The following is a 9,330-nucleotide window of genomic DNA, read 5'->3' as shown; positions in this document are numbered from 1 at the left end:
GGACACCTTTTGTGGCTCCTCCCCTCCCTCCCCCTTCCTCCTCCACTGCCAGGCCTCTCAAGTGCTCCTGATGTACACAGCAAAAGCTCTGAATAAACAACAAATGCTAATCACCAAATTGCCAGGAATTTAGGGTTCATAAATCCGAAATGTTTGTAAAATCTAGTTGTTTCTTGCAACATATTTTGAAGGAGAGATTCTTCTGTGTTTTCATGAATTTGAGTTCTCTCTTTTGATATCAAAAGTATATCAGAATTTTTGTTATCAAATGCTGGATAAGTGAGACTGGATAAATGATCACTTATTCGACTCTGCAAGGCTGGATACCAAAAAACATATTTGCTATCCAGTATTGTGGATATTTTATATCCAATATCTTTTATATTTTAGTGAGGAAAAAGTCATGTTCAGACGAATTTGGATAAAATCTCTATATACCTCAAAATGACTTCTTTGAAGATGATTATATGTTATACCAATGGGGAGCTTGGATTAACCCCCTTGAAACCCTATATTTAAGGGGGATGGGTAAATATACTCGATCCCCTTACTACCATAGGTAAGGAGACCCCATTAATAACATGATGATAAATATAGCAAATAACCCTTTATTGCACGTTAAAAAAAACGACTCATTTCCCAGCAATGAGTCGCTCCTCTGGATGAATACGGATGAATACTCACATTACCGATGATGAGAGGTTGGATGATGGTGCTGAAGAAGACATCAGCAGTGCTCACCAGGATAGAGTGTTGAGTAGTCAGGTTCTCGAAGTCCAGATACAGGTTGTCGTACGTCAGCGTTATCTGTAGGCACGTGGGCGTCGTCAGCAGTGATTGGGTTTGGGGGGGGATTGGGGTTGGGGAAGCGTCGTCAGCAGTGATTGGGGGGCGTTGAAGAGAGCCTGGGAACTTTATCAGTTTCACTTAGATTTATTTTACTTGCGACTATCACCATTACTCACCATCACTCACCATCACCACAACTAAAGCACAACACAAATTATAATCTCCAGGGGTCACTATCTTCCCCGCCTCCAATATTCTTCCACGTCACTATCTTCCCCCCCCCCACAACATCATCAAATCACCACAATCACTATACACTCACCACACAATCACCTACCTTGAGAGTCTCCACCATGAGGACTCCAGAGTCACTGACACTCAGCATCATGTCGAGGAGGACCTCGATGCCTGTCATGGTGATATTAGCGCCTCCTTCACTAGTGGACCACCAGCCTGGCCAGCTGTACTGCCCTTGGACATTGATCGCAGGCAGACTGATTCTTACCGCCCCCTGCAGACAAGAGAGAGAGAGAGAGAGAGAGAGAGAGAGAGAGAGAGAGAGAGAGAGAGAGAGAGAGAGAGAGAGAGAGAGAGGAAAGAGGTACAGGGAGAGAGAGAGGCAGGAAGAGTAAGGAAGAGTGATTAAGGGAGAGAGAGTGAGAGAGAGAGAGAGAGAGAGAGAGAGAGAGAGAGAGAGAGAGAGAGAGAGAGAGAGAGAGAGAGAGGAAAGAGGTACAGGGAGAGAGAGAGGCAGGAAGAGTAAGGAAGAGTGATTAAGGGAGAGAGAGGAGAGAGAGAGAGAGAGAGAGAGAGAGAGAGAGAGAGAGAGAGAGAGAGAGAGAGAGAGAGAGAGAGAGAGAGAGAGAGAGAGATTAAGAGATTAATGACAATAATATAAATACCTTCAACTCTTATCTGTATCTTAGATATCATATTTTTCTCCGTTATACACACAGGGTTAAGATACGCAGTATTAAAACTGATATATACATTAATACTAACATTAAAACATGTATACATATTTGTAAAAATACACCTAAAAACATAATACAAAATACTTTAGTTGTAAACAAGGAATATTTACCTGTTTACAGTATGGAACAGTAAAATTGTTACTATTCCATACTGATTTTTAAATAAAATATTAGTAACAAAAACCAGTTTATACTATTTCGACAATTTCAATATTTTGTAAATTAATTCCTAATAAATGAGTCTATTAAATTAGAATAAATGATCCCTCTCATTGCTACAGAAAAACATCAGTTCTAGCGTGAAAATTTCTTGATTAAACTACGAAAAAACTCAAGATTAATCACTTTCAAATACTTTCTAAACACGTAAAAAACACATTGGGAGACTGGGAAGCTTCTAAGACTTTCTTGAAAGCTAAGAACGTTTATCTATGCCAGTGCTATCTAGCCAGAGATCAGCTGGGTCAAGATTACCCAATCAGAGACCAGCTGGGCCAAGATTACCCAATCAGAGACCAGCTGGGCCAAGATTACCCAATCAGAGACCAGCTGGGCCAAGATTACCCAATCAGAGACCAGCTGGGCCATGATTACCCAATCAGAGACCAGCTGGGCCAAGATTACCCAATCAGAGACCAGCTGGGCCAAGATTACCCAATCAGAGACCAGCTGGGCCAAGATCACCCAATCAGAGACCAGCTGGGCCAAGATTACCCAATCAGAGACCAGCTGGGCCAAGATTACCCAATCAGAGACCAGCTGGGCCAAGATTACCCAATCAGAGACCAGCTGGACCAAGATTACCTGAAAATGGCAAAATCCACTTCATCTACAATGGTTCCTACCCCTCTTCCTACCCTCCTCCCCCCCCAATGCGAGTTTGTTTACAAACCGTATATAGCGTTGCAAGGGGGACTGCAACCTCTCTGCAATCTGTGCTGCAAGCAAATGTTGCAAAGGAGGAAAAGATCGAGGAAATGCTGCTGCGAATGTGTAATGGATTTAAAACACATGGGACTCCGAATTTCGCATTTTCTTCATTTCGAAATAATTCTACTAGGACGAGGGGGGAAGTAGAGAGACAATATATAAGGTAGTCACAGAAAATTTTGAGGTGACGAAATGTTCCGTCCAGAAAAAAAAAATATTAATTGAACGGCACAACAAAACATAATATACGAGTTAGAAAAACAAATGATTATTGCCACAATACGTCCAAATATATATTTTACTTACAAAGTAATGAAGGAACATAATTCTTTGTTGTGACTTGGAGAAGGAGGAAATCCAGCCTATCCCTGTGTGCATTTAGCTCGCTAAAGAGCAAGACAAAAATGCAACCCTCGCTCAATAACGATAAAAATGGGAACTAATCTCTTAGTAATAATAATAATTTGCAATTTTTGGTTATCAGACTCGCTCAATGAATGGTGAAGATACGGCATACCTACCGAAGGTTCGTTGGGAAGGTGAGGGAGGGAGGGAAGGTTTAACGAAATGGTGGTATCGAAAGACTTAACGAGGTGACAGTAACTGGAGCGAGAAAGTAGCAAGTTTAACGAAGCATGATTAGTGGTGATTGGGCTTAATTATCGAGAGCAGCAGCGAATATGAAGTATTATCCTCCCAAGAGGATCTCACACAGAATGGCTTAAAAACTACCTTTATTAAGTCTTATTAACTAGTCTTATTAACTATGGCTTCAAAGTGACGTACCGAGAAGCTAGTGAGGTTGATGTTGATGTACTCGAGACGTAGGCCAGAGTGACCTGATATCTTCAGGTCCCAGAGGGTTATCTGGGATGCTGCTATCCTGTCTGGCATCTCGATGGGCTCAGGAACCTTCAATACTAAGACAGGATTCAAATTGGTTGTTAGATCAATAATCACAGACCTTTGACAACTTTTTTTTTTTAAGCTATTTTGCAGATGTCAATTTTTTTTTGTTATATTTGGTTTGTGATGTTTGTTTTATTTTAATTATTTTGTTTTTAATTTTAGTTATTTAGGGGTTTAATTTTATCTGTTTGGTTTTCAATTGTAATTATTTGGTTTTGAATTTTATTTTTTTTTCTGCTTAGTTTCCATTATTTTGGTTTTAATTTAAATTTTATAGTTTTTAATTTTAATTCGTTTTTGATTTACCTTATCTGCACCTGACTTGTTGCTTTACTCACCTGGGATACCATGTGGATCCCGCTGTGAGAAATACTCCACTACTTCCCTCACAATCCTCTCATGGGGTGAGGGGCTCCTGCCCTTTCCAGGCTGCCAGGGAGAGGTTGGACAGAGACATCAAATTTTATTATTCTCAGGCTTGGGAAAAAATGTTCTTTGACACAACTCCGCCACACGGGGTAAGATTACAAGTTTGAGAAGCAGGTTAAAATGGCCAGGGAAGAAGGAGGGGGGAGGGGGGCGGAGGGGGGCGGAGGGGGGGGGGAATTGCTTAATTGAGTAACAATGATCCTTAGTAACAGAAGGCTGAGAGGTGCAGTAAAGGAAGAATCACTGGGAGACTTACCAGCAAGGTATCACTGGTTCAAGAATCTGTGCACTAGTTGATTGACGGTTGAGAGGCGGGACCAAAGAGCCAAAGCTCAACTCCCGCAAGCACAACTAGGTGAGTACTGGGGGGACTCTTCTAGGACTCATCCTGCATCTAATTTACAAACACAATCTCCCAAAGAGGATTGAACTTTATTGTTTTCGATATTTACTAATCAAGTGATTGCAAGAAACTGAAGGAAGACTTGAATCACACTACAAGAACAGTCTTACTGGTGGTTGACATAGTCCCTAAGGAGTGACACTTAAGAGCCGACCCGCCAAACACACACCGAAACTACGACGTTGGTACAACGTTCGAACTAGTTTTAACACCACCTAACCAGTTATAACAACCAGTATAGCAGGTTGTAACAACGTTCTAATACGTCATAAACACGTTAAGCCAAGATATAACAACTTTATTTCAAGTTGTAACAAGCGGAAAATAGAGACAGTTTCGGTTTGTGTTTCCAGGGGAGACACCTCGTAGCCTACTTGAGGTAGTTGGATTGTTTCAAGGGAAAGGGTTAGACGTGTAGGGTGATGAGTTGGGTTAGGTGTAAACAGGGGTCTCGTAAGGGGTTAATTGGCCTGCCTTATTCTTAGGTTTAAGTGAGTTATTAGAATATGCTGAATGAACAAACCCTCAGTAGAGTAGTAGCAATTATAGAAGATATAAAAATACTCTAGGGAATTTAGAAGGTAACTGGACATGTTATTTGACCTGAAGAGACATGGAGGAGGAGTTAGAGATCTCAACTAAGTACCAGGGGACAGATTCACGAAGCAGATATGCAAGCACTTACGAACCTGGGGCCAGATTCACGAAGCAGTTACGCAAGCACTTACGAACCTGGGGCCAGATTCACGAAACACTTACGCAAGCACTTACGAACCTGGGGACAGATTCACGAAGCAGATATGCAAGCACTTACGAACCTGTACATCTTTTCTCAATCTTTGGCGGCTTTGTTTACAATTATTTAACAGTTAATGAGCTCCGAAGCACCAGGAGGCTGTTTATAACAATAACAACAGTTGATTGGGAAGTTTTCATGATTGTAAACTGTTTAATAAATGTAACCAAAGCCGTCAAAGATTGAGGAAAGATGTACACGTTCGTAAGTGCTGACGTAACTGCTTCGTGAATCTGGCCCCAGGTTCGTAAGTGCTTGCGTAACTGCTTCGTGAATCTGGCCCCCAAGTTTGTAAGTGCTTGCGTAACTGCTTCGTGAATCTGGCCCCAGGTTCGTAAGTGCTTGCGTAAGTGTTTCGTGAATCTGGCCCCAGGTTCGTAAGTGCTTGCGTAACTGCTTCGTGAATCTGGCCCCAGGTTCGTAAGTGCTTGCGTAAGTGTTTCGTGAATCTGGCCCCAGGTTCGTAAGTGCTGGCGTAACTGCTTTCGTGAATCTGGCCCCAGAAGGCTAAACATGTCGAGTCGTCTTTAGAGTTGAGACCGAAAACTCAAATTTTCTCCGCATGCACAGCTCGATGAGCACACACGACACACAAGACAGGCTCAGGAACCTGTACATTAGTTGATTGACAGTTCAGAGGCGGGACCAAAGAGCCAGAGCTCAATCCCCGCAAGCACAACTAGGTAAGTACAACTGGGTAAGTACACACAGTGTTCAACGCTGGTGGGACGCGAACAAGGGGACACAGGTGGAAGCTGAGTACCCACATGAGCCACAGAGACGTTAGAATGAACTTTTTTCAGTGTCAGAGTAGTTAACAGATGGAATACATTAGGCAGTGATGTGGTGGAGGCAGACTCCATACACAGTTTCAAATGTAGATATGATAGAGCCCAGTAGGCTCAGGAACCTGTACACCAGTTGATTGACAGTTGAGAGGTGGGACCAAAGAGTCAGAGCTCAACCCCCTCAAACACAACTAGATAAGTAGAACTGGGTAAATACACACACAAGCACACAAGGAGGAATAGGACAAACATGATAACGAAACATAATCTCTAAGGGGGATTGGCGAAGCAGATATTTAAGCAGTATTAAAGTTAAGGAAAACAGAAGAACGAGAGGACCGTAATTGGAAACTGGAAACACAGATATGAGCCTCTGAGATCCCCGGGCTTTAAATGTAAATATGATAATTGAAACGAGTGAAAAAGAGCCACTGTAATGAACTAATGATGCTGGGACTTGAGAGCAGATGTTCAACCCTGCAAGCACCACAATTAGGTGAGTACACACACACACGCAAAGAGGTGATATGATCACTACATACAAAATAGTAACAGGAATTGATAAAATCGATAGGGAAGATTTCCTGAGACCTGGAACTTTAAGAACAAGAGGTCATAGATTTAAACTAGCTAAACACAGATGCCGAAGAAATATAAGAAAATTCACTTTCGCAAACAGAGTGGTAGACGGTTGGAACAAGTTAGGTGAGAAGGTGGTGGAGGCCAAGACCGTCAGTAGTTTCAAAGCGTTATATGACAAAGAGTGCTGGGAAGACGGGACACCACGAGCGTAGCTCTCATCCTGTAACTACACTTAGGTAATTACACACACACACACACACACACACACACACACACACACACACACACACACACACACACACACTCACACACACACACACACACACACACTCACACACACACTCACACACACACACTCACACACACACACACACTCACACACACACTCACACACACTCACACACACCAAACCCACATTAATCCATCCAAAACAAAATAGACTTACCTTCAATATCAATAGCGCCATGAACACTACCCACCACCACCACAACTACCACCCCTACCACAATCCAACCCTGTGCACACCTGCGTCGTACCATGACTAACAATCACCACCCCCACACACTACACACCACACACACACACACCAGACTGACAAGAACCTCCACACAGATGACCTACTCTTGACATAATCTACAGGTTCCAGTAAGCAATTTAGCAATTAAAACCATTAACGATAGTTATTCACACGGGGCAACACGGCTTCTTCCAGACCAAAAAGCATTCAGAAATCCTAACAATTGTCTTTTAAGCAATTGGAATATAATCCCAGAACTGGGGGAGGATTTATGTTTAGATGTAAGTTAATCCCAAATGGGATTTTTGGTTACTGTCTGCTCTAATCAGCTGATATTGTAATCTGCTGACCAACAACCGATAAGATCAGAGATAGTGAAGAAGGAAGTGAAGAGGGGGGGTGGGGAGGGAGGAGGTCATGGGGTGGAGGGTAGATAGTGAGGGTGTAGAGAGGTAAGAATGGGTAGGGGGGGTTTATGGGGAAGAAAATTTAAAGGAAAGGCAAGGAGACGTTCTGAGGGTAGGGTGAAGAGTAAGGGAGGGTGAGGGAGGGAGGGTGAAGGGGGGGGATGTGATCTGGGAAGGGGGGGGGGGGGTGGACAAGGACGGAGGAATGGGTGTCAAGAGGACACCACTGATAACATAGAGGCAGTGGCTGCCTCTCTCTCCACCACCCCACTCCAACTAATTCAACTATCAACTTAGTCAAGTTTCTCCAGCAAAAGTATCTTAACTCATCTCCCGCAATTCCTCAAGGTCAATTCACTAATGATTTTATATACAGCTTACTCTCACCCAATTTGAAAGACAAGTTCGATAGCAAGTTATCCAACAATTTAACAAAAAATAGTTACAATAATTTTAATATTATTTTTCGAATATTTCTTGACAAAAATATCATCAGTATCGACTAATAGGACTCGTATTGATTATCTGATCTTCCTATGTTATTCTAAGTACACCAACTTGATCAACAGCTTCCCTACCCTGGAAACACAAACCGAAACTGTCTCTATTTTCCGCATGTTACAACTTGAAATAAAGTTGTTACATCTTGGCTTAACGTGTTTATGACGTATTAGAACGTTGTTACAACTGGCTATATTGGTTGTTATAACTGGTTAGGAAGTGTTAAAACTTGCTCGAACGTTGTACCAACGTCGTAGTTTCGGTGTGTGTTTGGTGGGTAGCGGCCTGAAAAGGAATTTAACTTATCAATTTGACCACCAACTTGAGGGAAAAAAATGTAGATGATATCGTTAAAAACCTATTTCCAACGATCTGGCATCTTGGGGGGGGGGGGGGGGTAATATTCGCTCCACTCAAAGTCACCAATAATTTAATTTCATAAAACAAACGCAGAAACTTCAAGTTTCAGCAGCAGTTTTTGTAATTTGAAAGCAGTGTCAGACTGTACTAAAAACGTATTGTGTATTTTGGAAAATTTCATCTTCCTGTATTTCCGTTAAAAACTTTGATTCCAGTTTTAATTTCCACCCATCGGCTTATGACGTTATTTTCAATCTATTTTCATAGATTATCAGTTTCAATCTGCCGTCATGTAATCAATTTTACATCCTTTGTTGAACATTATCAATTAATTTTTCGTAAAAGTTTATTATTCAATATTTATATAGTGTCACATTGCGAATGGCAATCCATCATTCCATATCTTCAACCTGAACCCATTGCTATTTATCCAATTCAATCATTCGTGATAGAATTGTCACGCCATCAAATCCGTAGACACAAGTTTCAATCAATTGTTAAATATAATTATATAATTTGATAATCCTTATATTATAATTTTCATTCAAGTGGCATATATCACAATTTGTAGTCCATCATCACATCAATTTATACCCATCGCCACATGCGGGAACATCCTCTATCAATCAATTCTTCATCTCAAACCAAGAATTTAAATTCAAAGTCCCAGATAATTTTGAATTCCAGCCATATACCATTACAACTTTCGGCGATGTATATGATAGCAGGTGTGTGACTATGTCATATATGCACGCAATAACCACCACACACACACACACACACACACACACACACACACACACACACACACACACACACACACACACACACACACACATACACACACACCTACACACAACGTTTGGTGTTTGTAAAGATAAGGGCTAGAGATAAGATAATCATGGTCTCTTTAAGTACCACTGTGGCAATGAACTAACTGCTGAA

The 9,330-nt window shown here is 41.6% G+C and overlaps 1 non-coding gene across 1 annotated transcript in view; it reads right to left on the bottom strand.

Annotated features, from left to right (window-relative positions):
- The window catches only part of LOC123758685 (uncharacterized), an 11,566-nt gene extending 4,397 nt beyond the window's left edge, over positions 1 to 7,169 (bottom strand). The window contains exons 1-5 of the transcript XR_011230096.1: positions 7,046 to 7,169; positions 3,941 to 4,031; positions 3,480 to 3,613; positions 1,127 to 1,300; positions 685 to 807 (exon numbers count right to left, since the gene is read on the bottom strand). This is a non-coding gene — a transcript (uncharacterized protein). The remainder of the gene's footprint in view (positions 1 to 684; positions 808 to 1,126; positions 1,301 to 3,479; positions 3,614 to 3,940; positions 4,032 to 7,045) is intronic.
- Positions 7,170 to 9,330: the final 2,161 nt, after the last annotated feature.

Source organism: Procambarus clarkii, chromosome 31 (assembly GCF_040958095.1).
Source record: "Procambarus clarkii isolate CNS0578487 chromosome 31, FALCON_Pclarkii_2.0, whole genome shotgun sequence".
In the NCBI taxonomy this organism is placed as follows: Eukaryota; Metazoa; Arthropoda; class Malacostraca; order Decapoda; family Cambaridae; genus Procambarus; species Procambarus clarkii.
This window is presented reverse-complemented; position numbering and strand designations above follow the sequence as displayed.